The sequence below is a fragment of the Callithrix jacchus genome, chromosome 2 (assembly GCF_049354715.1).
Source record: "Callithrix jacchus isolate 240 chromosome 2, calJac240_pri, whole genome shotgun sequence".
Lineage (NCBI taxonomy): Eukaryota > Metazoa > Chordata > Mammalia > Primates > Cebidae > Callithrix > Callithrix jacchus.
Window position 1 is genome coordinate 187,812,147 of NC_133503.1, and position 16,066 is coordinate 187,828,212.

A 16,066-nucleotide genomic window follows, 5' to 3' on the forward strand; every position below is an offset into this window, starting at 1 on the left:
ATCATTCTATCATAAAGACATATGCACGTGAATGTTTACTACAGCACTATTCACAATATCAAAGACGTGGAATCAACCTAAATGCCCATCAGTGATAAACTGGATAAAGAAAACGTGGTACATATACACCATCGAATACTATGCAGCCATTAAAAAGAATAAGCTCGTGTCTTTTGTGGAAACATCAATGGAGCTGGAGGCTATTATCCTTAGCAAACTAATGCAGGAACAGAAAACTAAATACCGGATGTTCTCACGTATAAGTGGGAGCTAAATGATAAGAACTTATGAACACAAAGAAGGAAATGACAGACATTGGGGTCTACTTGAGTGTGAAAGATGGGAGGAGGGAGAGGAGCAGAAAAGATAACTAATGGGTACTGGGCTTAATACCTGGGCAATAAAATGATCTGTACAACAAATCCCCGTGACACCTGTTTACCTATGGAACAAACCTTCACTTCTACCCCTCAACCTAAAATAAAAGTTAAAAAAAAAAGAAGCCCTCAATAGATGACAGCTATTATTACCAATTATAATTAACACAGCGCTAAATAGCATACAGCTGAAGGCACTCTTCATAGAGAATTGTTGCAATCTGGAAGGCAGGTGTCAGTGGGAACCGGTCCCTTGCAGAGAATGAAGCTTCTTACAGCCTTCACCCTACAGCTGTTGACCTCACACACTTCCTGGTGGTTGGAGAAATGGGCTGGAAGTTTTTCTCAGCGTTTGTTTTTTTTGTTTTGTTTTGTTTTTGTTTTTCAACAGCTCTGTTACAATTACCATAGCATTTATTACCGTGGCTCACCAGCAGCAACGGGGCAGGAAGAGAGGCACCAGACCCATCTGCCCCTCAGGTAGACCCGGGAGGTCTGACAGGCTCAGGGGTTTCCTTCAGCCAGACGCGCCTCTGGTCTCTTTTGAACGTGATCTGCTTAAGTCCTTCCCGGAACTTCCGCTGCAGGAACCGGGGGCCTCTCTGCCCCTTCCGGTACTTGTGGTGGTTCATCTTCCGCCTGCGAGTCTTCAACACGTGTTTGCGCTGCATCTGAGGTGCATCCCAGACCTTTTCATCCCCCTGCTTGGCCCCTTCCCCCATTGGGCTATGCGGACACTCATAGAATTGGGCTGGAGCCGCAGTCCCCGTAGTCCGGGCATCCAGTCTGAGCAGGAGGCAGCGGGCTGTAAGGCAGCTCTCCAGGGGGCTGGTGGACATCTTCCTGGGGACCAGCATCTCCTCGAGCTCCAGCTGGGCCCCCTTTCCAAGGAGGGAGGCAGCCCTACCTGTGCCAGCTGGCTGTGTGCTGTAAGGGGGCCTGCAGGTATGGCTGCCCAGCACTCCCGAGACAGGCCAGGGCGGACTGCAGCCTGCCCAGGAAACAGCCTTGAGCAGCTGAGAAGTCAGGCGCACCCGGAGTATGGTCTGTGAGTGGCGGCCCCGGACTCGGGGTTGTTCCACTGCCGGGCTCAGGGATTTATGGTCGGAGTGTTTGTCTCGTTTATCTGCATGTTAGAAAATAATCGCTAGTTCCCTGCCCCAGGTTTGCCAGTGGACTTGCTCTGGATTTTGCCCCGAAGTTACACAAACCTTGTAAAAAGCAAATGGAAAGAGATTGTTGTCTTTCTGATTGTGTAACTTGGCATTAAAGGAATTTCTAATATATTTGTTCAACACGCAACTGCTGACATCATTGCCTGAAGCACTATCAAGCTGGTCTGATCCCAGCTTGTTCACCACCCAAAATCAACACCATTTAAATGAATTGTGACAATAAAAATTCCATGTCTATCTAGAGCCAAATATCTGCTCAAATAATCACTTGGTGATCATTCGAAGTATGTGGATACTGGGGATACAATGAGCTGGAGTTTAGGAAATCTTGAGATATTCCTAATCTTTCTGTGACTTCGTTTGTGACTTCCAAGAGCAAAAACCCCAGGCATCATTCTACTTCCTCATTATACGGATGCTGTTTTTCCTGATTCCATGTACCTCCACGAAGGTTGCAAGATTTAGCCTGTATCTATTTGTTATTATTGTCAATTCAGTCACATTGTTGTGAGTTGTATAAGTCGCTCCTTAGTCAAAACTAAGGTTGATGTTGATATTAGGTTTCTAACATCAACTATGCCATTTTTTAAAATTCTGCAGAAGGGATTTTTCACTTATTGCAATATTATGTTGGCAAGAGAGAACTGTGACAACGGAATTAACTCTACTACTTCTTGTTCTTACCAATGGCAATTGAATCCCCTTACTGAAGTGGCAGTTTTAAAAAACACGTCTTCCTTAAACAAACAAAATATTCCTCTTTATAATAAACAAGATCCTTATTCATGTATTTACCATTAGGGTTCCTCCACTTGTCAAAAACTAATTCAAGCTGATTTTAGTCACTGTATAACTCTGCCTTCTCAATGTATCATTTTGCAGACAGATGAAACCTGTTAGAAAAGTTTTCCAAATGGTAAAAGATAAACACAGCAACAAGAGATCTTTGCTTTCTCAAAGCTGAGTGACCCAACTGAGTTATCATCACAGCTTAGGTCAAACATTAAACAAAACAAATATCGTTAAAAGCAACATTTCTTTACAAGAAAAATATTTCCCAACCATGCAGCCTTGTTGATCTTGACACAGGACACCATACCATACAGACAAATATGTAGTCTTTTTTTTTTTAGACAGAGTTTCACTCTTGTTGCCCAGGCTGGACTTGTTGCCCAGGATGGACCTGTTGCCCAGGCCAGAGTGTAATGGCACAATCTCGGCTCACCTCAACCTCTGCCTCCTGAGTTCAAGCGATTCTCCCACCTCAGCCTCCCAGATAGCTGGGATTAGACATGCGCCACCATGCTCAGCTAATTTTGTATTTTTTAGTAGAGATGGGTTTCTCCATGTTGATCAGGTCTTGGGTTTTTCTCAGCCTTGGGTCTTCACTTCTTCACCAGCTCCCGACCTCAGGTGATCCGCCCACCTCAGCCTCGCAAAGTGGTGGTATTATAGGCGTGAGCCACCAAGCCCAGCCACATCCAGTCTTTCACAGAAGTCTGCGATGCTACAATTTCTTCCTTGCAATTAGAAGATATTTAAAGCAAAGGATTTGTATCTCTGGTGCCTGGTAATTCATATTGTGATGCTGAATGAACATGGAAATGATTGGTTACACAATTTGTATTAGCTGCTTTCTAGAACTTGAAAACTCAAGGACAAGTAGTTACCAGTATCGCCCAGACTACCAGGAGTAGTTTAATGCTCTATTGTGAGTATTAAGTGGATTTGTTCTGGAAAAAAAACAACAAAAACTATCTGTCTGTCTGTCTTTTTCCTCCACTGAACAATAAATTGTTTCCAGGAAGAAACTCTAGTAGTATCTCCTTATCCATGATTTCACTTTCTGCTGCTTTTTACTCACAGTCAACAACAGTCCAAAAATATTACATGGAAACTTCCAGATGCAAATAATACTTCCACTCAGAATGGTGTGTGTGAAAATTCCAGATATGTTTATATCTTTATATCTGGAATTTTCACTCACAGCATTCTGAGTAACGTGAAATCTCACACCGTTCCACTCTGTCGCACCAGGGACGTGACTCATCTGTTTGTCCTATGTCTCCAAGCTGTCTATGCTCTCCACTGGTTCCTCACTTAGCCAGCTCAGTTATCAGATTGGAAAAAACTAGGATATATAGGGTTTGGTACTATCTGTGGTTTCAGGCACCCACTGGGGGTCTTGGAAAATATCCCCTGCTGATTACGGGGAACTACTGTATATCGTATCCATTTATACAACTGTACTGGCTGGCAAAATACCTAGTTCCGTAATAAATTCTAGAACTGCTCTGTCATTGTTAAGTCAAATCTTTAAGGAGTTAATCAAGAAATAAAGTGGGATGAGGGCTCTACTATGAAAAGTAATTACCAGGCCAGGAGTGCTGGCTCATGCCTGTAATCCCAGCACTTTGGGAGGCAGATCACTTGAGGGTCAGGAGTTTGAGACCACCTTGGCCAACATGGTAAAACGCCATCTCTAATGAAAATTTAAAAAATTGGCCAGGTGTGGTGGTGCACACCTGTAGTCCCAGCTACTCAGGAGGCCGAGGCAGGAGAATTGCTTCTACCTGGGAGACGGAGGTTGCAGTGAGCCAAGATTGCACCCCTGCACTCCAGCTTGGGCAACAGAACAAGAGTCCCCCTCAAAAATAGGGGAAAGAAAAAGAAAAGTAGTGACTAGTGACCTCCCGACTGAGAGTTTTGCACACAGGGGGCTTCAGTCCTTTTAAATCTTTAGTTGAAGTCACTCTCTCCCAGTGTAAGCAAAATGAAGCAGGCCAGGGAGATTTGGGCCACCCTAATTTAGAAAGACTGAAAGTTTTTCCCCAGGTCCTGTGCCCATGACCCATAAACTCAGAGTCATTATGCCCTGTATTAGCTTTTCAATAGTATGAAAGTTCCTCATTGGAATTCCAACAATTACTCTTGAAATAAAAATAATCACATTTCTTGGCCAGGTGCGGTGGCTCACACCTGTAATTCCAGCACTTTGGGAGGCCGAGATGGGCAGATCACAAGGTCAGGAGATCGAGACCATCCTGGCCAACATGGTGAAACCCATCTCTACCCAAAATACAAAACCTAGCAGGGCGTGGTGGTGGGCACCTGAAGTCCCAGCTACTCAGGAGGCTGAGGCAGGAGAATCTCTGGAAGCTGGGAGGCAGAGGGAGGCAGAGGTTTCAGTGAGCCGACATCACACCACTGCACTCCAGCCTGGTGACAGAGTGAGACTTCATCTCAAAAAATAAAAATAATAATAATCACATTTATTTAAGTGCAAGAGGATCTGCTAGAATTTCTGGGGCAAGGAATGTTGCCTGCTGAAATGTTGTCAGATCCCAACTGACCCCTTCATCCATTCTCAGGTGAGCATATTGGACCCATCTCAAGGCAATCGAGTCCTCTGGGCCTACTGAGAATGGGTAAGAGCTGCAGAGACAGCACGTGGGCCCATCCCACACCAGAGACCCCAAGAGGGAGCAGAGCTCCTTTGGGGGATGCTACTGAGTAGTTTCTGGAAGATGAAAAATTGAATTTCCCTAAAGCTGTGGAATAGTAGAAAGAACACTGAGTGACAAAGAAAGGAGGGAGGGAGGAAGTGAAAGAGGAGAGGTTTTATGATCTATCAAAGAACCCTCATAAGTAAAGCAAAGGGAGGGATTGTGTTTCCATTTTACTTATAAGGAAATTGAGCTTCAGAAAAGTTGTTTGGTCCAAATCTCACAAATTAGTAGAGCTGAGACTTGAACTCATGTCTTCCAATTCCTGGTCCTGTGGCCTTTCTGCTACAGATACTATAGCATCTTTCTTTCTTCATTTTACTTAATTGTGCCAACTGAAAGTTTCCGAGAAGGACTTATTGGCACACGGGTGAAGTAGCCTGTGTGCGGGGACATTTGATGTAGCAGTGTCTGTGAGCAAAAGTTTGGATGTCTCTCAATAAGGAAATGACTAAATAAATTATAATATATAGTCTCCAAAAATAGGAGACAGTTTGATATGCCCTCATACTGCACAATCTCCAAGATATACTGTTAAGTATAAAATAAGCGTGATGCATAACAGCCTGCTCAGTATCCACCCAAGATTCCCAGGGGAGAACAGGAGGATTGCCTCCCGTAAGCTCAGCTGGATTCGGCAGCAGCTCTTCTGCTCTACTCTCCCACTTGGCCAAGCTACAAAGTTGTGAAAATCACTCAGTGTTGCTTTTGGGGCAGCTCTCTGCAGTCTGGACTCTGTCTCCAGAACAAGAGGTCCTCCACCCAGAACTTCCATATAAAGCAAGTTTACTCCAGGTAGTTACCGTAGGGCAATGATAAGAGGAATTCTCAGCCTCATTACAGACAAACAATTCAGGGTTTTAAAATGCAGCAGAGAAGAGCAAGTGTACACAAGTCTAGGCAGAAACCGTGGGGCCAGAGAAGCATGGATCTCAGTTTTTAAGTGGCAGGACCAATGGTGACCTCAAGCCTGTATGACTGCTGCTAAGCTAAGAGTATGGCAAATTTGTCTCAGGCCTATGGTGAATTATCTCAAATACCCAGAGTTGCAAGGCTGGTTAAGAAGTGAAGCCCCAAGTCTGAGAAGGATCCAAGGACAAGTCAAGAAAGTGTGACAACGGTGAGCAAGGGCCTCCTGGGATGGCATGCCCAGGTGCCAGACAGTGACTTAAGCTGGGGAGCGTCATCAGGGTAGCCTGGGTTTGACATCTAGGAAGAAGGTATTTTGAGTTCCTCCACCCTCCCCCATTCTGTACAGTTAGACTAGATTGGCATAAAGCTCATGGCACAATGCCAGCTCAAAGCTGTTGAAAGATCCCAAAACAATCTCAGCCTGAGAATTTGGGGCTACCCAAAGCTAAATCTGGGGTTCTTCAGGTATACATCAATGGGGATAAAAGGAAGTTATTAGTAGCCAGGATGACGATGGAACTCTTCCAGTGTGTTTTGGAGCCAGGAACTTCACGAAGGACTTCCTTGAGACCGATGCATTCGTTTTTGCCAGTAGGAACTGTTGATGTACTAGATCATGTTGTACCCCGTAAATACAGACAATCTTTACACTTAAATAAATAACTCTCTTTGAAAAAGAAACTTGATAGACCAAACAAAATTGCCTATAAAATATTTCTCATGATTAACATAATCTATTCTGACACCTCGGTTTCCATGATGTGATGAAAATCCGTGCTCGCCGTGCTGTGCACATGATAGGAATTACATTTTACTTGATCAGATTTCTCTTTCTTCCATCCTAAATGTACCCCAGGCTACATCTTAACAGTTCAGAGAGGTTTCCAACCACTGAAGAATACTAACTAGAGCTTTATTTTGTTCATCATGAATTCAACTTTTTAAAAATAAATTATGTATAAACTTTCTTTCCCCTAATATATCATTTATAACTAAAGACTACATAATCCTTTTGAGAAATATATTGCTGTCCTATTATATTATTATATTATCATTATATTACAGATTATATTACTATCCTATTATTATATAATATGTTATTGTATATTATTATTGTAATCAAGCTTGAAGTCATGTCTTAATAAATGTCTTTGTTCTTAATACATACTTGATTGGACACAGGTCAGGGATGGGAGAGACTCAGAGATGGGATAAATTTTAAAAACAGATGAGGTTGTGACAGACTCAAATCTGTGGGCCAGATTGATCCTACAGAGAGTCACATTTGGCCCACATATTTTTAAGTATTACATTAACATACATATAAAAATTTAGAAGTCTCAGGCCTGAGGCGGTGGCTCAAGACTATAATCCTACCACTTTGGAAGGTCAAGGCAGTAGGATTACTTGAGGTCAGGATTTCAAGACCAGCCTGGCCAACATGTTGAAACTTTATCTCTACTAAAAATCCAAAAAATTAGCCAGGCGTGGTGGCAGATGCCTGTAATTCCAGCTACTCAGGAGCCTGAGAAAGGAGAATTGCTTGAACCCGGGAGGCAGTGGTTGCAGTGAGCTGAGATTGCACCACTGCACTCCAGCATGGGTGACGAGAGTGAAACTCCGTCTCCAAAACAAAACAAAAAATGCTTTTTGAAAGAAAATATAAAAAAATATATTTTTGTTACCAGTACTATAGAGTAAGTATATTTCTTCAAAACCAAAGGGCACACGTCTTGGATGACCGTATACCACGTAGTTTCCTACTTATCTGGGAATGGAGGTTGGGGATGGGGACCAAGTTGATGGAAACTCAGGAGATGTGAACCCAGGAACAAGTCAAAGAAAACCAGGTGCAACAAACAAAGAAAACCCCTGCCACGAAGCAAGAGGCTGCCCTCCAGCGCTTCTCAGACCCTCCTTAGACAAATGTCTGTAAGTGAGGGAGTGGTTGAGAAACACAGCAAGCTTCTCTAGCAGTAAAGGTTGTCATGGAGAGAGGAGACAGGGCAGAGTCTGAGTCCATCACGCCCAGGTGAGGGTGCGGCAGGTCGCAGGAACTCTTGAAAGCATCCTTGAGCTGAGGTGCACGGTAAAATATCTGACATGCATAGAGATGACTTCACAAAGAGAAGCTTAAATTATGCTCAAGGTCATTCACGGGTCAATGTCTTTTCATTTCACCCACCAGACACTCAATGTTCTCTTTGGTCATGTTGCTATGAGTGCCTTCCTCCTCTTCCTTTGATCATCCTTCAGTCCATAGATACCAGGGCAAAGCCTTTGACGTTAAGCAGAACCTTCTTGATGGTGCCACATCAAATGTTAACATCACTGTGCTATGCACAGTGGATCCAGGCAGAAAATTCTCAGCTGTGACTCTGCCTTAATCCCCAGGTCTCCGCCATCACTCGTTCTGATTCGCCCTCACCCTCCCTCACTGGGGGTGGGGGCGCAGAGACTTCAGGTGCCTGCCAGAGCTAGGTGGGGCTGTGTGGTGACTGGGGCAAAGTGCTCTGAGCCAGCTGCAGCTCACTTCCCATGCTGCCTGTCGTTAGTGAATGCAGGACTGGAGTCTCCAGACCTTTTCCCAAAAGAAGTCCCCAGTTTGAATTTTTGTGTGAAATTTCTAAAACATATATATTTGAGACAGAGTCTCACTCTGTCACCCAGGCAGACAGTAGCTGGGATTACAGGCACGCACCACCACACCTGGATAATTTTTGTATTGTCAATAGAGATGGGGTTTTTCACCATGTTGGCCAAACTAGTCTCAAACTCCTGACTTCAAGTGATCCTCCTGTCTCGGCCTCCCAGAGTGCTGGGATTACAGGTGTGAGTCACCATGCCTGACCTAAAAAGCAAATTTTTACTGTTGGAAATGTTCCTGGGTGGCTATGTCTACCAGAATGCTTCAGTTCATAAGCGCTTACAATGTTAACTCCAAATATCTACTTATGAAACATGCTTCCCTGATTTATGAATGATTCAAGATAACAAACATATTTTCTTTAAGGACGAAGTGAATTTATAATAAAAACAACTTAGATTCAATTTTAGTTCCATTCTTACTTCTACTATGTTTTTATGGGAAAGATATGAACTGGTTCTTCCCCAAACTCCCTGAGCATCCCAATACTTCTCAGACTGGCAGCTTGGAAAGGGAGGGAGGAGAGTGACAGCAGCTGTGTCTGTCTTCCTGCCTTGCACTATCAACCCTGGTAGGATTGCTGCCAACTCATGTTAACCGTCTACATCTCCAGAATGTTCATTTGCTTTCTACCTATTAATAGTTGTTATATGCACATACATCCACATGCAAATATACACATGCTTTCCACTCGCTGTCACTTGCTTGTCCACATGTAAACTTAATCTAGCCAGGTGCAGTGGCTCACGCCTGTAATCCCAGCACTTTGGGAGGCCAGGGTGGGCAGGTCACAGGTCAAGAGATCAAGACCACCCTGGCTAACACAGTGAAATCCCGTCTCTACTAAAAATACAAAAAATTAGCCTGGCGTGGTGGTGCGTGCCTGTAATCCCAGCTACTCAGGACGCTCAGGCAGGAGGAGAATCGCTTGAACCCAGGAGGCAGAAATTGCAGTGAGCCAAGATGGCGCCACTGCACTCCAGCATGGGTGACAGAGCAAGACTCTGTCTCAAAAACAAAAGTCCGGGCATAGTGGCTCACGCCTGTAATCCTAGCACATTGGGAGCCCAAGGGCAGATCACCTGACGTCAGGAGTTTGAGACCATCCTGGCCAACATGGTGAAACCCTATCTCCACTAACAATACAAGAATTAGCGGGGTGAGGTAGCACGTGCCTGTAGTCCCAGCTACTCAGGAGGCTAATGCAGGAGAATCACTTGAACCCGAGAGGTGAGGTTGCAGTGAGCCGAGATCGCCCCACTGCATTCCAGCCTGGTGACAGAGTGACTCCGGCTCAAAAAAAAAAAAACCAAAAAAAACACACACAAAAAAACTTAATCTAAAGTATGTGTCTAAAACAGTAATGTTTCCATCCAATTTCTCTTTCCATTTTCTATCACTAATAAATATAGACATATCAGCCACACCCTTATACACACTTATATAAACCCATTATCTATCAATAACCCCTCCCAAACCATATTAGTACTTCTCTAGGAATGCTGCCCTTTCAGAGGTCTGAGTAACTAGACAAACAAGGCATGGAACTCCAGCCCATATTTCCAACACAAACAGTAGCCGTGAATTTAACGTATGAAGGCCAAAAGCATTCCTCGACAGTGATTTGGTAGCATCTTATTCTGGAAGCACAAGCCATCTTCAACACAGATATGAACGCAGAAGTGAGTCAGGCATTAGCATGGAAACATCCAAAGGAGTCAGAAGGCTTACCAACCACCGCACTCACCCTCGCAGCTGCTTGCTGAGTCAGCACCAGGCACGTTTATGCCGGAACTCATGGCTTTCCCCCTTGAAGTAAACTAAAGAAGAGAAAATTTGCTTTCCAATAAAATGGCTACCCAATTAAGAACAAGAAAAGTTTTAAGCCGGATTTAAACTGAGACATAGTTATGTACAGCTGTAAATCCACGGAAAGTCAGGACATTAGAAAACAGCAGCATAGGCTGGATGTGGTGGCTAATGCCTGTAATCACAACACTGTGGGAGGCTGAGGTGGGCAGATAACTTCAGGTCAGGAGTTCAAGACCAGCCTGGCCAACATAGCAAAACCCTGTCTCTACTAAAAATGCAAAAATGATCTGGATGTGGTTTGGTGGCACGCACCTGTAATCCCAGCTGTTCAGGAGGCTGAGGCAGGAGAATCACTTGAACCCAGAAGGTGGAGGTTGCAGTGAGCCAAGATTGCACCACTGCACTCCAGCCTGGGTGACATAGCAAGACTCTGTCTCAAAAAAAAAAAAAAAAAAGGAAAAAGAAAACAGCAGCATAAAAACAGTCAGATGCTACCAAATATCCATTTCAGATTGAGATTTCCATGTAATAAAAAAAAATAAAAATGTAAGCAGCACTTACCAAGGATCTGGCATGATTAACCCCATTTCTCCTCACAGGAACCCCGTGGGGTAGGCACCGTTAGTGTTCCCATCTTACAGATGGGGCTGAGAGTAAGCAACCTAGCTAGGACTCAGCTCTGGATAGACTCAGGCCTGGACCTCAAACCCAGTGAGAGAACCCTCTGAGTCTGTTATCAACCACTATGCCATCTGCTTACCTCATACACATGGGTAACAGAAACAAATCATTACTTTGATGATGGGGCTTTTTGTGAGGAATTGAAATGTTAAAATATGGTATATGGAATTATATTAGTATGAAAGAAACAGAACTAATAGAAGATATATAAACAGGTATAGGATAGATGACTGATTGATTGATGATAGATAGATTAAATCCTGTCGTGTATATATATATATATACACACCCAGAAGCATCAAGGAACATCTGCTTCCCCACACCCAGGGCTCATCTCCAGATGTTGTCAGGAAGAGTCAGACACTTTACAGTGGGAAGATCAGGCTAGGAGAGTTGAGCCCTAAAACAGACCCGCACCTTAAGGTGGGGCATCTCAGAGCACCCTGATGCATGCCAGCTCAGAGACAGAGACAAGTCTGGCAATGAAACCCTTTATGCAGAGAATTTGGCAAATTTCTTCCAGCCCAAGCAAATGGTCCCAATGTCAGGATGTGTAAGACAGAATAACAATAACAGAATCCTCTGTATACAGGTAAAGGGGACAGGATATCCAGGAACAGGGGGAATTTGGAGATTCCTCCACAGAGGCAGCCTCTACAGAGACTCTAAGAAGCTCACGTTGGCTGCTGGCTGGGATCCTGTCACCGGCAATGGGCTGAGGCTTCCTAATAAGACTTCCTAGAATAAGACTGGTAAGACCTCGGTGAGGCCAGCGTTTTGGAGGAGCATGGTTTTGGAGAGCTTTTGTTCTGGAAAATGATTCTGATCCTCCTACCCTAAGTGGGTTGTAAGGGTGGACTGTGCCTCAGGACTAAAGCCAGAGTCTCATAATTTTTTTTTTTTTTAGACAAGTTCTCACTCTGTTGCCCAGGCTGGAGTGCAGTGGCATGATCTTGGCTCACTGCAACCTTGCCTCCTAGGTTCTAGAGATTCTCCTGCCTCAGCCTCCCGAGTAACTGGGACAACAGGCATACACCACCATGCCCAGTGTATTTTTTGTAGAGACGGGGTTTTGCCATGTTGCCCAGGCCACTCTCAAACTCCTGAGCTCAAGCAAACTGCCCACCTCCATCTACCAAAGTGCTGGGATTATAGGCGTGAGCCACCATGCCCAGCCCACAAAATGCCATTAGTAACTTCAATGTTGAGCTAGGGCTTCCTAAATCCTCAAACTCTCTGAGATCAAGAATGGTCCTCTATCCCAGGGGCAAAGATGAATCTTTATGTGAGAAGAAAGTGCTTCCAGAGACAGACAGAGCAGGATTCACAGGATGAGAACCAGCAGGGGCTGTCTATGCAATGACAGTGACAGTGTCGTCTTTCCATTCTTACCCGGAGCCATCCTTGTGAGGTCCAGCGATCCAAACTTCCATACCTAAATCAGTGGGTTCTGCCCCAAATCTGGGTTATTCTTCAAGGGCAAGGATTATATTAGAATTTATCATCGTTGGAAACATCACCCTTTTCCAAGTTGATGAAGATTCGTGCGTCCCCTAGCATTCTGTAAGTTCTCCTTATGAGCGAATCAAAGTTGTGCAGTCTTAATTTAAGCCTATTTCTATTTCAGTCCCATGTGAATGGGGGAGACCGAGGGAATGATCGACCATTCTTTGGGAAAAAGAAAACAACTTGAAAAGCACCTCAAGATACAAAAACTGTGATTTAGCTTTCGCTTTGGGGGCCAAGTAATAGCCATTCAACATTTCACCACTTAAGCCTAGCATTATTCAAATACACACAGCAAAGTATAAAGCCTAGAAATAATTTTTTTTTTTTTTTTTGAGACAGGATCTCACTCTGTCACCCAAGCTGGAGTGCAGCAGTGTGATCTCGGCTCACTGCAACCTCCACCTCCCAGGTTCAAGCGATTCTCCTGCCTCAGCCTCCTGACTAACTGGAGCTACAGGCATGTACCACCACGCTCGGCTTACTTTGGTATTTTTTGGTAGAAACTACATTTCACTGTGTTGGCCAGGCTGGTCTTGAACTCCTGGCCCCTAGTGATCCATCTGCCTCAGCCTCTTAAAGTGCTGGGATTACAAGCGTGAGCCACCACGCCCTGCCCTAGAGATAATTTTTAATTACCAGGCTGGAAGAAATTAGATACATACCTATGACATAACATTTCAGAAGCAGATCACTTCCAATGACATAGAATGATATTAATAATTTGAAGTCCCCTAAAACCTTGCTACTCAATGTGTGGATAAAGGACCAGTAGCATGAATGTCCCTTGGAAACTTTTTTAGAAGCAAAGCTTATGCAAATCTGTAAAAGCTACAATTTCACAAGAGCTGCAGGGGATTTGTATATGTGTTAAGTCTGAGAAATACTCTAAGTTATACAAGTCCATCTCCCTCTTCAGTGTACTGTCGTGATGAAGAACTTCTGAAAATTATGTTTATTTCTATTGCAGAAAACTTTCCACCATAGTTCTCATTAGTTCCCTTTAAATATAGTTGTTAAATGAAGGTAAATATTCTAAGACACTAATCGCTATATCTACCTTTCTGCCCGCCTATCTCAAAAAGATGAAAATTTTTTTTTTTTTTTTTGAGACAGAATCTTGCTCTGTTCCAGGCTGAAGAGCAGTGGTGCAATCTCAGCTCACTGCAACCTCTGCCTGCTGGGTTCAAGTGATTCTCCTGCCTCAGCCTCCTTCCTGAGTAACTGGGATTATAGGTGCATGCCACCACGCCCAGCTAATTTTTGTGTTTTTAGTAGAGACAGGGTATCTCCCTTTTGGCCAGGCTGGTCTTGAACTCCTGACGTCAGGTGTTCTGCCCGCCTCAGCCTCCCAAAGTATTGGGATTGCAGGCGTGAACCACTGCACCTGGCCAAAAATTTTTTTTATTTTTGGTAAACCTATTATGATAAACAGAGCTGGAATGCAGAACAGTGCAGGCAGCATGGGCAGCCCACAGGTTCAGGAAAAACCCTGGAGGACTGGGGAGAAGTCTGAAGGCAGAGATCCACCGGGGCAAAGTGGAACACACTGAGCACTTATGTCAAATGCACGTGTAGTTGGGTGTTCTGCCTCACAAATCATAAAGATCGCTGACTTCTGACCCTGTCTGCTGACAGGGTGCTCATATGGGCTACCAGGTTCTGCTGGCTCCCTGGGGGCATGCTCCTTTCTGGGCCCTGCTGGTTTTCAGGCATCTATCCTGTCAAAACGATGACCTCAGGACCCTGACTTTCCTGAGTCCTCAAAGACTACACAAGACTCTCTTCTAACCCCTCCATAAACCCAAAACCACCTCAAGGGAAACCACAGAATCAAGGTCTAAGATAAAAAAGAGGCCAGGTGCTGTGGCTCATGCCTGTAAGCCCAGCACTTTGGGAAACTGAGGCAAGTGGATAGCGTGAGGTCAAGAGTTCAAGACCAGCCAGGCCAACATGGTGAAATCCCATCCCTACTAAAAATACAAAAAAAAAAAAAAAAAAATTAGACAGGTGTGATGGCGGGCACCTGGAATCTCAGCTACTCGGGAGGCTGAGGCAGGACAATTGCTGGAACCCAGGAGGCAGAGATTGCAGTGAGCCCAGATCATGCCATTGCACTCCAGCCCAGGCTGACAATAGCAAGACCTGTCTTAAAAAAAAAAAAAAAACAGAGAGAGAGAGAGAAATAATTCAGGGCTTCTTCCTTTGCACTCATTAAGATAGCATCAACCTCCAAGAAGTTATGACCCAGAGCTGTGCAGGGGTGGAATTCACCTTCCTACACAAAAGCTTAGCAGGACCTCACCCCCGGTCTTGTGACTGGAGACCTTTGGCCATTAGGCCCAGGGCTCACCATCCCCCGAGGGACTGTGGAAATCTCATCTCCATGTCCCTTATCTCCCATCACCATCAGCCAACACCCAGGGGTAAGCTGCAATGAACAAACACTTGAGGCAGCACCAGCAAATCCATAAGGTATCGTACGGTTCCTTATCCCACATTCAGTGCATTCTCCCCGAACCTCCTGAGTGCTGCCACAGCGCCCCCCAAAACTGCCGCCTCATCACATGCAAACTCCTTTTTACCCTCAAGCTTTTCCAAGGATCCTTCCCCACTCTTTGCCCTAACTGAAGCCTCTGAGGACACCACTTTGCGATAGCCTTCTCTCTCTCCCTCTCTCTCTTTTTTTTTTTTTTTTTTTTGGCAGAGTCTTGCTCTGTCACCCAGGCTGGAGTGCAATGGCACAGTCTCATCTCACTGCAACCTCTGCCTCCCAGGTTCAAGCCATTCTCCTGCCCCAGCCTCCCAAGTAGCTGGGACTACAGGTGAGTGCCACCACACCTAGATAATTTTCATATTTTTAGTGGAGATGGGGTTTTGCCATGCTGGCCAGGCTGGTCTTGAACTCCTGACCACCATTGATTTACCTGTCTCCCAAAATGCTGGAATTACTGGTTTGAGCCACCACACCCAGCCTGCAACAGCCTTCTCGAATGAGGCTGGTGGCCTCCTTGCTTTCTACTTCCAAATGTTTGTTCTTCCACTTCCTTAAAGAAAAAAAACCAGCAGCAACTACGCTAAATTGGCTTTGAGGCATCTGCCCTTGGGCCGGATCATACGCTTTTTTATTCCACTGTTGCAAGCCTCTGGGGGCTCCCTCGCTTTCTACTGTCTTGGCACCAGCCTCCTGGGTGGCAGGGCCTTCCACATAGACAATTTCTCCCATGTCCTGGCCTCTCGGCAACTTGACCTCCTCTTCTTGGATGCACACCACCTCTGCCGCCTTTCTTCCTCAGTCACCGCAGGATTGAAACTGTTCCAGACTTCTCCACTCCAGTGTTGTCAGTTCATACACCCTGTTCTGTCTCCCCCACATGCTTGTTCAGCCTCTAACTGTGCTCAGCTCCCCCGAGTCCATGAGCTGCCTCACTCTCTCCCCATCCATCAGGC

General features: G+C 44.9%; 1 pseudogene; it reads right to left on the minus strand.

Annotated features, from left to right (window-relative positions):
• Positions 1 to 794: 794 nt before the first annotated feature.
• Positions 795 to 14,332, minus strand: LOC100396007 (small ribosomal subunit protein mS38 pseudogene; annotated as a pseudogene).
• Between the last annotated feature and the right edge of the window lie 1,734 nt (positions 14,333 to 16,066).